Source organism: Balaenoptera borealis, assembly GCF_965194805.1.
Source record: "Balaenoptera borealis genome assembly, chromosome: 7".
NCBI classification, from domain to species: Eukaryota; Metazoa; Chordata; class Mammalia; order Artiodactyla; family Balaenopteridae; genus Balaenoptera; species Balaenoptera borealis.
Window position 1 is genome coordinate 66,787,436 of NC_138864.1, and position 13,317 is coordinate 66,800,752.

Here is a 13,317-nt window from a genome sequence, read left to right on the forward strand (position 1 = left end):
CCATTCAGCAATGTTGAGTTACACTGCTGACAACACTTGACAACATGCTAAAGTCACTGCTGGAATCTGAATACCTAAGGGAAAATGCTCCCTAAGGGAGGGTCTTCCACTGCTGTATCACCAAAGGAAGACTGGAATAGGCATCAGGAGTGTCAGGGTCCATAGTTTATAACCCCTGACATCTACCTGCTTGTGTCATAGGATACTTGTTTTGTTTGCCTACAGTCTATCTAAACTTGTCATACCCAATTCCTTTGTCGTTTTTTTTTTCAGCTACTTGATTTTAAAGCCCTTGCTTTATTTCATTATGTTAGTAGAAAAACACCAATAACACTTCTACATATCCATAATAGGAATGTATATATCTTTATCATTCTTCCCTCCCCACCAGAAGAACTTATTTTCCTGTCTTATGAAAAAGAAGTAAATCTCCAACTGTCTTTCTAGGTCAGAGTTAGTTATTTTCCAGGTCAGAGGAAAGTCAGCAAAGAACTCTTTGGTATCTGCTTCTGTAGTAACTTGGTAGCAAGTCGTTGAGAAAAAGATTTCAATTACTGATCAACCCGGTTTAAGGAGTGTTCACTTGATTTTGGTAAGAGTCTTAACTTTGTATTAGAAGAAACCAGACATCTGTTCCATTTGAGCAGAGGTGGAAGGTGGTGAGGCTTTGGCTGGAGCGGCAAAGTAGTTGGCCTACCTGCAGCCCAAATCATGGCCAGGCTTTCACAGACCTGAATGATGAGAGCTGTGTTTTCTTACAGCTTCACAGGCAAGGCCTAATTTTAAATTAACAGCCTGATGTGTTTTGAAAATATTTGTGTGACACAGAATTTTAAAATGTGTTCCCACAATATGGTGAGATTTTCTTTTACTGTGAATAGGGTTTTCTGCTACAAGAAATATTTTAAATGAAAAATATATCCAATGTGTTAAGAGATTGCATATTTACACTTAGTCTGTAAATGTAAACTGTACAGAAAACAAGTGCCATTCAAGGTGGACCAAACAGTGTTCACGATGCCCCATGAACACAGGATTCCCATGGACCCATGACGTGTGAGAATTCATTAAGACTCAGTGAGTACAAAGTAAGAGTGTCACACTGACAGCCCTGTTTTCCTTCTGAATCAGAACTTGATCCAAATGCAGAAAGAAAGTGGTGGTTTTCCTAGAAACACAATGACTATAGAGCCCTATATCCTTTATTATATGTGTTATTTTCTTGTATTAGCCAGCTACATATGCTGAAAGTGATTACATAAAAGAAAGGGAAAGATAGCCCATCCCATACTTGCTCTTTATTTCAGCCCTTCCTTACTCATTAGTAGGCTGAAGGTAGTATTAGTAGAAAGTGCACATATCAAGAAGTGAAATAAAAACAGTTGAGTTAATTTTGCTCACCATTCTCACTGTTCTAGTAAGAACAAAATACATATGCATATATGAGCTGCAAAATACAAAATGTCTAATTTCAGTGATTCTACATATTACTCTTATATTTACCTTTAAAACTGACATAGCACAATATAACAATGAATGGTAGAATTCTTGCCAATAACTTTTCACTTTAATTTTTCTTTACTTAGAATGGCATCAAATAGAAATAAAAGCAACTTGACAAGTCTAGAGAAAGACCATTAGAGAAAGAAAAAAAGCTTTATATTTTAATAATATTAACAAAGCTTTTTACTTGCTTTTTGAACAAGCGGCCCCACAAATTATTTAGCTGGCCCTGTAGGCAGCTATGAGACTGGAGATAGAGGATGAAAAGCCTAAGAAATGGAAATAGGAAAGAGATCACCAAAACTGAAGCATAGCCTGTGAGCGTTTGTTAGGCTAAAAATAAGCCTAAAGTTCAGACATAGGCCACATCTTAGAGGGTCTTAAATATACATCATACCAAGAGATTTCTGCTTGATCTCATAGGAATGTGAAATTTTGAGGAAAGTTAAGTGAGAGAATGTATTAGGAGAAGCGTAATAGTATATGGACTGTTCTAGAAATTAGATGGAGCTGGTTTCAAATCCTAGCTCTACAATCTGGCTTCTCTGTCACTCTGGTCACATAAGGAACAGTCCTATTGGGTCAGTTTTCTTAAGTCATGTGTAGATATTTGTAATACCCACCTCATGAAGAAATTAAGAGGATTATGTGAGGTAAAGTATTTTAAAAAATCTTACTTTAACAAGGACACATAATTAACCTTAAAAAGTAATAGCTATTATCATTTTGATCAGGTTTTTAAAAAAAAGTCAGACTGGGGTTTGAGAGCTGAATTAGAATATAATTTTTAAAATTAAGCCAAACTTTGTGAGAAAATGATCTAAACATAGAATATGGACTGTTGACAGAATAACCCAATTATAAAATGAACAAAATATCTGAATAAACATTTCTCCAAGGAAAACATACAAATAGCTAATAAACACATGAAAAGATGCTCAACATCATTAGCCATCAGGGAAATGAAAATCAAAATCACAGTGAGATACCACTTCATACACACTAAGATGGCTAGAAAAAAAAGTCAGATAATAACAAATGTTGGAGAAGATATGGAAAAAATCATATCTCTCACCTATACTACCGGTGGGAATATAAAAGGATTGCAACCACTTTGGAAAACAGTTGGGCAGTTCCTCAAATGATTAAACATGGAGGTACCTTATGATCCAGCAATTGTACTCCTAGGTATATATCTAAGGGAAACAGTCAATTTTAACAAAATTGTGCATGAACGTTTATAGTGTCACTATTCACAATTGCCAAAAGGTGCAAACAACCCAAATGCCCATCAAAAAACAAATGGTTAAACAAAATAAAGTATATCCATATAATGAAATATTTTTCAGTCATATAAAGAGATGAAGTACTGATAACTGCTACAATTTAGATGAACCTTGAAAATATTACACTGAGTAAAAGAAGCCGATCCCAAAAAAGCACATAGTATATGATCCTATTCATATGAAATGTGGAGAAATGAGAAGTCAGTAGAGACACAAAGTAAATTAGTTGTTACTTAGAGCTTTGAGGAAAGGGGTGAAGGGAGGAGGGATGGCTAAAGTATAAAGGGTTTCCCCTGGAGTTGATGAAAATACAATAAAATTGACTGTGGTAATTATTGCACATATCTGTGAATATACTAAAAACCATTGAATTGTATACTTTAAATGGGTGAATTGTATGTGTGGTGAATTATTTCTTAATAAAGTTGTTAAAACTCTTGAAATCAGGTTATTTAAAATATATTTTCATACCACCAGCAACAAAGGAAATTAAGATAAAATACTAAATATATATATATATAAACAATAACTCTCTACTTAACATCTTTTGATCTCACTCTGTTGGTCACTTCACAAGACAAAGTCCAGAAACCGTGGCATGACTACCACTTGCTGACCCCTCACCATCCATTTACCCACTAACAGATGTACTCTGGTTTGGCTTCAGGTAACCACCCCATTACGACTCAGCTCCTTTTGTTAGGAAGGTGCAGGTCCCACATCCAATGGTGGGTCATGACCTTGCTAGGGCAGCCCAAGCCTAAGCCAATAGCTGCATAGTGTCCCATGGCTGCAGGGGTTGGTAAAGAAATAGATATCTAATTCAGTTTGTGTTGGTGAAACACAAGAGAATTTTAATGGGGAATTACAGGAAATAATTTTCCTTTTTCTTCAGAGAAAGTCACTTGGTAAGCCTTTAAACACTGTCCCAGGAACATAGTGATTTTAATAACACACTAAAGAAAGCAAAGTATAGAAAAGCACAGAGAATAAAACTGATTGGAATATACCTGGTTCAGGATTTTTTTTCTAGGTATTTCAGGAAATAAATTTCTTTAAGGATTCACAGCTGTGTGAGTTCACTTTACATTCAGCTAAAAGCAAGAATTTAGTCCCAACTTATCTTTGAGGTCCTCTGTATATTCTCAGCCATTAACCTTTAATTCTACTCTTGTAATGATTTGCTGTTCTTAACAAATACTTATCCTTGCACTGTTTTAGGCGCTATTGAATCCTTTTTTTTTTTTTTTAAACATCTTTATTGGAGTATAATTGCTTTACAATGGTGTATTAGTTTCTGCTTTATAACAAAGTGAATCAGCTATACATATACATATATCCCAATATCTCCTCCCTCTTGCATCTCCCTCCCACCCTCCTAATCCCACCCCTCTAGGTGGTCACAAAGTACAGAGGTGATCTTCCTGTGCTATGTGGCTGCTTCCCATTAGCTAGCTATTTTACATTTGGTAGTGTATATATGTCCATGCTACTCTCTCACTTCATCCCAGCTTACCCTTTCCCCTCCCTGTGTCCTCAAGTCCATTCTCTATGTCTGCGTCTTTATTCCTGTCCTGCTCCTAGGTTCTTCAGAACCATTTTTTTTTTTTTTTTTTTTTAGATTCCATGTGTATGTGTTATCAGGCACTACTGAATCTTATCCAGCTGGGACCTCCTCATTCCCCAGCTGAAAAGTCACTTACTCTAGAAAAGCTCCAAAAATACCCATAATGATCATCTCAGTGAAGTCTTCCCCTATCCTAGCACTCTGCATAAAAGTGTACTGTCACAAATTTTTCTTCATACTATATATGTGAATATTCATTCACCTCTACTTTGCTGGTAGAGTGGAAGTGGTAACTACAGTAAGAGCAAAGAGCTGTTTTTATGAATCGGCATGAAGTTCTTAGAATAGTACCTAGCTATTTGTAGGAACCAAGAGAACATTTGTTGAATGAATGAATCAGTAACTATAAGTGAAATGAACAGAACTGCAACTGAGGTTTTTATTTCAGGGTAATATTTCAAGAAAAAAGTATTTTAAATTAAGCAAAACAGATAATAATGATTTATTAGTAAAAACAAAAAAAAGGGGAGGTTCATAAAATTTGTAATGTTTGTGATAGATAAATATAAATATATACTAGTAATTGATAGTTATATATCATATATTTAATTAGAAGATGGGTTGTTTAATATTCAACAGACCATAGAACCACAGTGTATGTTGAAAAACAGACTGATAACCTTTGACAATGAATTCATGCTGGCTTACAGTGTGCTTAATTAATGTTACATTATAATGAATGGACTGAAAAACTATCTAAAATAATCTATTGTGAAGTATCAAAGCTTGATATGGAAATCCTTGAAGACAGTGACCATTTATTTTGTTTTATCCTAGATACTCAATATGTGTTGTGATTAAAATATGCCAAAACACAGTCAGTGTTTCTACTGAAGAAAATTTAAGCCAGCAATGCTACTTAATTATGGAATAATAATGTCATATTGAGCACTAAACTTTTTAATAGGAAAATATGCTAGAAGCAGAAAATATTTAAGAGGCTTGAATTTTTCACTCATTTGTAACAAGGATTTAAAATGCATATGCCTACAAATGTATAGAAATACTTCCTGTTTACCTTACAGCTGTAGTTGGTAAACTGAGGCCTGCTGGCCAAATCTGACCTACCACTTATTTTTGTATAGCCCAGCGCCAATAAATTTTGCAGTTTTAACAGCTGAAAAATCACATATGAATAATAATTTGTGACATAAGAAAATTATATGAAGTTCACAATTTTATTGGGACACAGCCATGCTCATTTTCTTATGTATTGTCTATGGTTATCTCCGTATTTCTATGGCAAAATTGAGTAGTTCATCAGAGACCATGAAGACCACACAGACTAAAATAGTTACTAACCTTTCACAGAAAAAGTTTCCTGACCCCAACTTTACAGAAACATAAATTACAAGCCATAATTTTCAAAGAACTTCTATAAAAATGTACATTATTTTGGGGTCAACTGTATTTTGACCCTAACATTATTCAAGACTGACAATTAGGACAATTAGAAATCTCATCTGGAAGTACGAATTTTGGAAGAAGTATTATTTTGCGTGGTATGCAAAAGACAGGGTTTTAGTATTAAGAATTTAGGAATTTTGTTGTTTGACTTCAGGGGAGAAAGGGAAAAGGTTGAGTGAGTGGTACAGGAGCTGTTGACAAATCAGGCTGCAAGACTGAGTAATGGACACAGAGCCTCTAACCTCCTTTCCATCTCAAGCTTCCTTCAAGAGTCCAGATTGAAAATCAGGACTATAATTAAATGAGGCAAAGTTGTTTTGTTTTGGGGCAAAGATAGGGTACCAGCAGTATTACACAGACTTGTCTTCTAACAACTATATTTTGAGCTACCTTAGAAAAATATATTTTGCTCTGTTCTCCAGAGCTAAATAAGAGGGTAGAAGTGACAGAGGGGATTAGGTGATAGGTAAACTATTTAAGAACTCTCTAATGATGTGCCTATTTAGATGATATCACCTTCCAGAGTGAATATGTGATTCTCTTATCCCTCATACGTGAAATTTCTGGCTTTAGCTGAGTTTTAAAGTAAGAAATTCCAAGTGCTATATCGTGGAATTTAAGGGGATTTTAAGGGACTGGAAAGATGCAAGAATCTGTTGTGACTAAAATACCTTTCTTTTATTCAAGTCAGGCACCAAATCTGTAAAAGTCAAGTTCAAGGAAGTCCATTTTCACCACCATTGATTTTCCCTGAAGGCAGACTGTTTTTACCTCATTGATTTTGATGTTGATTGAGTCATGTTCATCTGGTTGGTCAGTATTTGGGAGCTTGTTCATTTTTGATGGGTTAATTTGCCTAGGATCACTGATCAGTTACCTTCATCTAGAGCTACTCTTATTCAATGTTTTCTCATGCCACATATTAAGAAACTTAAAGAGCTATTTAATCAAATGGAATTCAGTTCTAAAGAATTTACCTAACTCCAAATAATTAATAGTTTACCATTAATTACAAAATTTGGATCACATATTATTCTTTAACCAGATGACATTGCAAGGCCATATAAAACATACATATATGTTATTCATGTCATAATTCATTTAAAAAACGGACAATTTACTGGGAAGAATGACTTCTACAGAAATATAATTTACACAAGTAACAAAACTGTAACTTACCATTAATGCTTGAAAATGGAAAGCAACTTCTGCAACCAAATAGGACTAACAACATTTAAATAAATCTCCAAATCTGAAACTCATGATTCTGTTATTGTTCAATTATCATCATTCATAAACTAGCTTCTCTACCTACTGCACATACAACCCATCAAACAGAACCTTTCTGTCTAAACTAAATCTTCTATCTGTGAATATTAATATGCAATTCACAGGAGAGCATCTGGCTTATATCTGAGATAATAATTATCTTTTTGTGACACATTTATGCATTTTCCTTTCATTAATTTTTATCTTGAAAGTTTTCATTGTTCTGGTAATCTAGTTTTAGAACAAACACCTGCTTTTTACAACTCATAGCTGAATCCTTCATGATTTTATGCTTAAAACATCTGACAATTCTATATAAGATTTTTGAGCCTTTGTTATTCCAGCTGAAACTATTCCATCTATCTTCCCTTTGTTTCCAACCTTTCATAAAAATATAAATTTGTAAGTGATTTGGAATGAATGGTGAATCAAAATTTGCTTTTTTCTATATCAGCAATCTCCTCCAATCAGCTTGTTCCATAAAGTGCAAATGATTTAGATTCCTTATAGAAATATTTCTAAAATCTCTATTAGTTCATGACATTTTCCATTGAAATCTTCAACATTGCTGCTGTTTCTGCTATAAGCAAGCGACTCATAACACTGGAAAAACATTATTATTATTATCATCATCATCATCATTTTAGTTTACCATCTACTTTGTATGTCAAGTAGAATCTAAAATGTGAAACTAAATTTTCGTCATAAAAATTATATATTGACCAGTATACTCCTGAGAACCTAACTAGTCTGTTACCTATCATTAGATGTTCAGAGAGACATTTTCACATTTCCAGAACACTCAGAAGTTCAATTATTTCCATACCATCCTTACGTTAGCAAAATTTCTGTTATATTACTTCCTTTACTTACTGAAAAGATTTATGTAAACATCTTCTATGCATATATGTAGACTATTGAAAAGTCCTGGGAAAGGCAGCATCATTAATTTTAGGCAGCTTATAATTCTTTTATGTAGAAAAACACATGCAAATAGAAAAAAATAATGTATGATAATTATAACTAATATCACATGGCTACATAAATTAATTACCAGATAAGAATTTTAGGCTATTAATATTACTGGTTAGGAGGTTAATTAATGTAGTGTGATGATACATACCATAATAAGAACTTCAGATTTCACTCTAACTGAATTGAGAAAACTATTGAAAGATTTTAAGCAGCTAGGTGCCATGGCTTGACTTGCTATTATAAAAAAAAAAAAAAATTGTTAATTGTTGATTGTTATTTCAATTAAGGCAACTGCATCATTCCAGATTCTCTGTTCAAAAATTCAGAACCATTTTAGACTTCTGTCAAACCCCACATCCAATCTTTCAGGAAATTCTGTTATTTCCTCTTAAAAAATATAGCAAGGACCAAACCACTCCTCATCATATCTTTTGTTACCATTCAGATTCTAACCACCAAAATCTCTTAACCTGAACTGTCTGAATACTCACCTAATTGGTCTCCCTACTTTTTGAAGATGTTATCCTTGAAATTGTATTTGATTGTTAGGTTCTGCTCTTCTAGTTCCCTTCAGAAGGATTGGTGATATTCACATACTATTTTACTACCACTGTCTTGGCCCAAAGAGAATGCATTCTTATATTTTCTTCATTCTCCTCTAATTAAGCTTTCATCTCCACTATTGGAATAGATCCTGGTCAAAGTAAACAGTTCTATTTTGCCAAATAAAATGCTCAACTCTTAGACCTCTTCCGATTTGGCCAACAGTGCATTTGACATGGCTGATCACCGCCTCCTTCCTAAAATACTTTTTAGGTCTATTTCCTTGCTTTATAGGCTGCCTCTTCTAAGACTCCTTTGCTTGTTCTTCTTTATTTTTCTGGGTTCTGAAAGTTTTTGAGCTCTGGAAATCAATTTGAGAGTTGGCATTTTCTTAGCCTACTACTTCCCAAGTAAACGCATCCAATCTTACGGCTTTAAATAGCTTTATTATTCTGACAACGCTAAATCTTCAGCTTTAGTTTTACCCCTTAACCTGACTATTTTATACCCAATTTACTTCCAAAAGGACCTCCTGATCTTCTGTCAACAAATCAGCTCCCACAGTCTACCACATCTCAATAAATATCATCTCCATTCTTGCACTTATTCATGCAGATTAAAGGTCATCCTTAACTACTTTATTTTTCTTCCCACTCAACATACATTCCATTAACATATTTTTCTCATTCTGTATCCTTATTATAGCCAAAATTTGATCATTTCTCACCACCTGCATGTCCAACCCAACCCCTGGGTAAAATTTAAGATACTTTTATACTCTAGAGTACCCCATCAGTGTAAATATAATGGTTCCTTTATAAGTTAAGCTATGTAATACCACTCTTCTGCTTAAAACACTCTGGTATTTTTTTAGTTTACTCAGTGAAAAACTCAAAGACTTAGCATGAATTATACATCCCTAGATGAACTGGCTCCCGCCTGCCTCCTTGACTTCATTTTCTACCACATGTTCCCTCGCTCATTATGTTTCAGCCATATTGGCCTCCTAGTGTCCTTAGATGTGGCAAATATGCTTCCATTTCTAGACCTCTGTACTTGTACTACCGTCACCTTTTAGAACATTCTTCCCCCCTAAAGTCTTCACAGCTTACTCTCCTACTTTCTTCAGGCTTCTACTAAAATGTTAACGTAAAGAGGTCTTCACTGGAAACTATAAAAATGAATACTACCCCTAATCTGGAACTCTTTAATATCCCTGACCCTGCCTTAATTTTTTTTTTTCAGTCCTTAGCACCAGTTAAATGTCAGACATTGGTGTTTCTTTTCTTACTCCTCAATTAATGCGCATGATCTATTGAGACTGATACTTTTCTGTTTTGCCTACTGCAATATTCCCATTGCCTAGAACATATCCTACTCAATGGTAGATGTTTAATAAACATTTGTTGATGAATATATCTCAACACTTATATAATATTTAATAAATTCTATCTTTTTCACAGATTTTATTCAGGTCTAGTTTTAGTAAAATATTAAGCCATCACTGACTTTTCTAACTCAAGTAGAGATAGGAAGGGAGAGGGGCACCACCTCTACCTTCTCCAAATTCACCTAAGAGGAGATAAAGAATTGAGATCAACTAACACAAGACAAATACTCTATCTATCTATCTATCTATCTATCTATCTATCTATCTATCTATCTATCTATCTATCTAAAGGAGAAAGACCACTTCCATGTCATGGCAAAGGTTTCATAACATTATGCAACATTCATCTTCTGTTTCTACTCAGATAAAGCATCTGACAGTGTTGTATTTCAAATGCAACTTTATTTTGCAACAGCATAGATTTACTGGTGGGAAAATTCTATTCCTCAAAAATGATATAATACCTTAAAAGTATTTCCACAGGCCCTCTTTTGAAATGTTATTTCATTTTGTGTGTCTTCAAGTGGGAGTTTAGTGTTCCAGATAGAAACATAAAATCCAACATAAATAGACACCAATAGCCTTTATTTATTTTACTATAAAACTCATACAACTGGAGTTTGCACAATTATCATTACAAGCTGTCAGCTTTCACAACAGTGTATACTCTCATGGTTTTAGGGAAGCAATGGCTTTAAGTTGAATGGTTTCATAAACATTATATATATATATATATATATATATACACACACACACACACACACACACACACACGTATGTGTAAACACTTACAAAATATATGTAGAAGAGCAATAAATCATACACTTGAAATTATAAGTATAATCTTGAGGGTCTTTCATATATTCATGATAATTGGGAATCTGAGTTTGGGTTTTGAATCTTTCTCATTGAAATATTAGTCATTTATTTTAATATAATAGATACTGCACTTAGTATGATTTTTATGTATTCACATTATCTATGAAGTAGAGAGAATCGTTTGAATCCTTTAAATAACTAGTAACTATCCGGTGGTTTAAGCAGAGAGTAATTATTTTGAATTGTAAACATCTAAGCTTCTATCAGTTTGTTTGTTTAATTGGTTGAGGATTTCAAGAAGGTCTGATTGAACCCAACTGGATTGCATGTATGGAGGAATTCTAACCTGAGGTCAGGAATACTTTGCTTGGATTCCTGTCTCACTGGGCAATAGGAGTAATAAGAAAATTTAGTGTTTATTTAATATTTGTTCATCGATACAGAATTTACGATTTTCAATGTGGGATTCCATTGGAATTAACTTTTATTGAAACTATGGTTTCTTAAATAATCTGCATAAAATCTGAACTAATTCTCAGAGAAACCTTGCAAGGCAGTTAAGTATTACTGTCTCATTTAAGATGAGAAGACACAGAACTTAAGAAATATGTTCAATATTGGTGAGTTCGTAAATGAGGAGCAATGATTTTTTTTTTTAAATCTATCTTGAAGTCCAGGGATCCTTAAGTTTAACACTGGAAATCATTACAGCATATCCGCTTGGATTTTGCATAGAGTCAGGTGGTAGGCAGAGAAACATCTTAAATGGTAACGTATATCAAATACTGTAACCATTAAAGCAGGAAAAGAAATAGCACTTAGCTCTTACTCTGCCATTTGTTATTCCATCCTAAAGAACTTGGCACTGCATCAGGTGTGCATGCTCTTTACTGAAAAGAATCCAGAGTGACCCTACATATACACAGTACACATTCTGTGTATCCACACATGGTGACCCTAGCAAACCTTGATGAATCAGTCTTATTTAGATTTCTTTATAATCAATATTTTTCAGCATCTTCCTATCAGTGACTAAGGTGTTTCCATTGTCAAAATGCACACCCACATGCAAAGCCCTAGGCAGACATTCAAAATATTTTCCTAGCAGTTTGGGGAAGGTGTTGTATCACTGCTGTGGACCCTCAGCCTCACCCTTGGTGGGACACTGACTCACTCATCTGTATTTCTAATATCTTGTTTAACTGAAAAAGCATTGACTTGATATATCATTTGGTAGAGAAGGATGTGCAATTAGTAAGTTTTATTTATACCTGGAAAATAACTTCCTTTCTTTCTGGAGGTTTTTACAAAGTTCAAATAAATGGTAATCAAATATAATATAATATAATATAGAGCATTTGTATTTATTTTTCTGTTTGGGTTTCTAATTAGCTTAAAACACCTAGAAGTGGGCATGCATATGGTGCCTGATCTCACCTTACTTAAAGAGACACTCATATTTCCCACTCCAGAAGCCAGGAGGAAAGTCTTTCCTCTGAATTTTTTCTTTTCTTTCCTTTCCCACTGGAAACCATTGCATCAATAACAGAAAGAGGAGAAAGGTCATTTTGACAGAGCTGTTAAGTTTACTTTTATAGTTCACATCCATGCCTTATTTTGTCTTTGTCATTAATTCAATCTGGATGACTTGGGTGCATTTGAAGGGAAACCATCTTCAATCTCTGGATTAAACAAAAGAATAAATGTCAGGTACTCCTCCACAGGGCCATTATTTTCCCCTTGCGACTATCACCTGAATATCTCTCTCCTTTAAAACAATTTAATTTAGAAGTTCTCATAGTCATTATATATCCTCCACCATGGACTCTGAGAGGCAGAAATGACTGTGGAAGGTCACTTGACTCCTTTTCATGTATTCATTCCATGTAAGAAAGTGGAGAATTTTCTCTACACCTTAGCCTTGTGCTACAATTGTGTGGTTGTTTTAACTTCAGTGCAATCAGATGCTGTACTCTAATGATACACACCTGCATTTATTAAATATGAAAACTGGTGATATACAAAATGATCTCTTGTTTTGCACAAGTAAGCAAGAATTACTATCAAAAGAAATGGATGTACTTAAAGAAGAAAAAAATGGTCAGGATGTTCGAATGAGCCTGAACATAAAACATTTTATGTGAATGTCTGTTTCTTTGTATTATTTCTGGCAATTTTCCCTCAAGTCACAAAAAAGTAGCCAAGAACACAAAAGTGTTTGTTTTCTTTACCTAAAAAAATGGCACACATTCAGTGCTGTGTCATTTTTGTCATTATATGTACAAAATATTAGTCTTCAGGAAATTACAAGAAAATTTTGAAAGCCTCTAAAAATTGGCTATTATTTATGATAATATAACAAAAGTTTAAAAATTGTAGTCACTAGATTGCCATTTGCTACTAGGTAGTTTTAGTCTAACAACTCAAGCCCTCTTTTGGTAACACAAAAATTGTCTGATTAATACTAAATTAGACAATAAGTTCACCTGGGGCAGTAA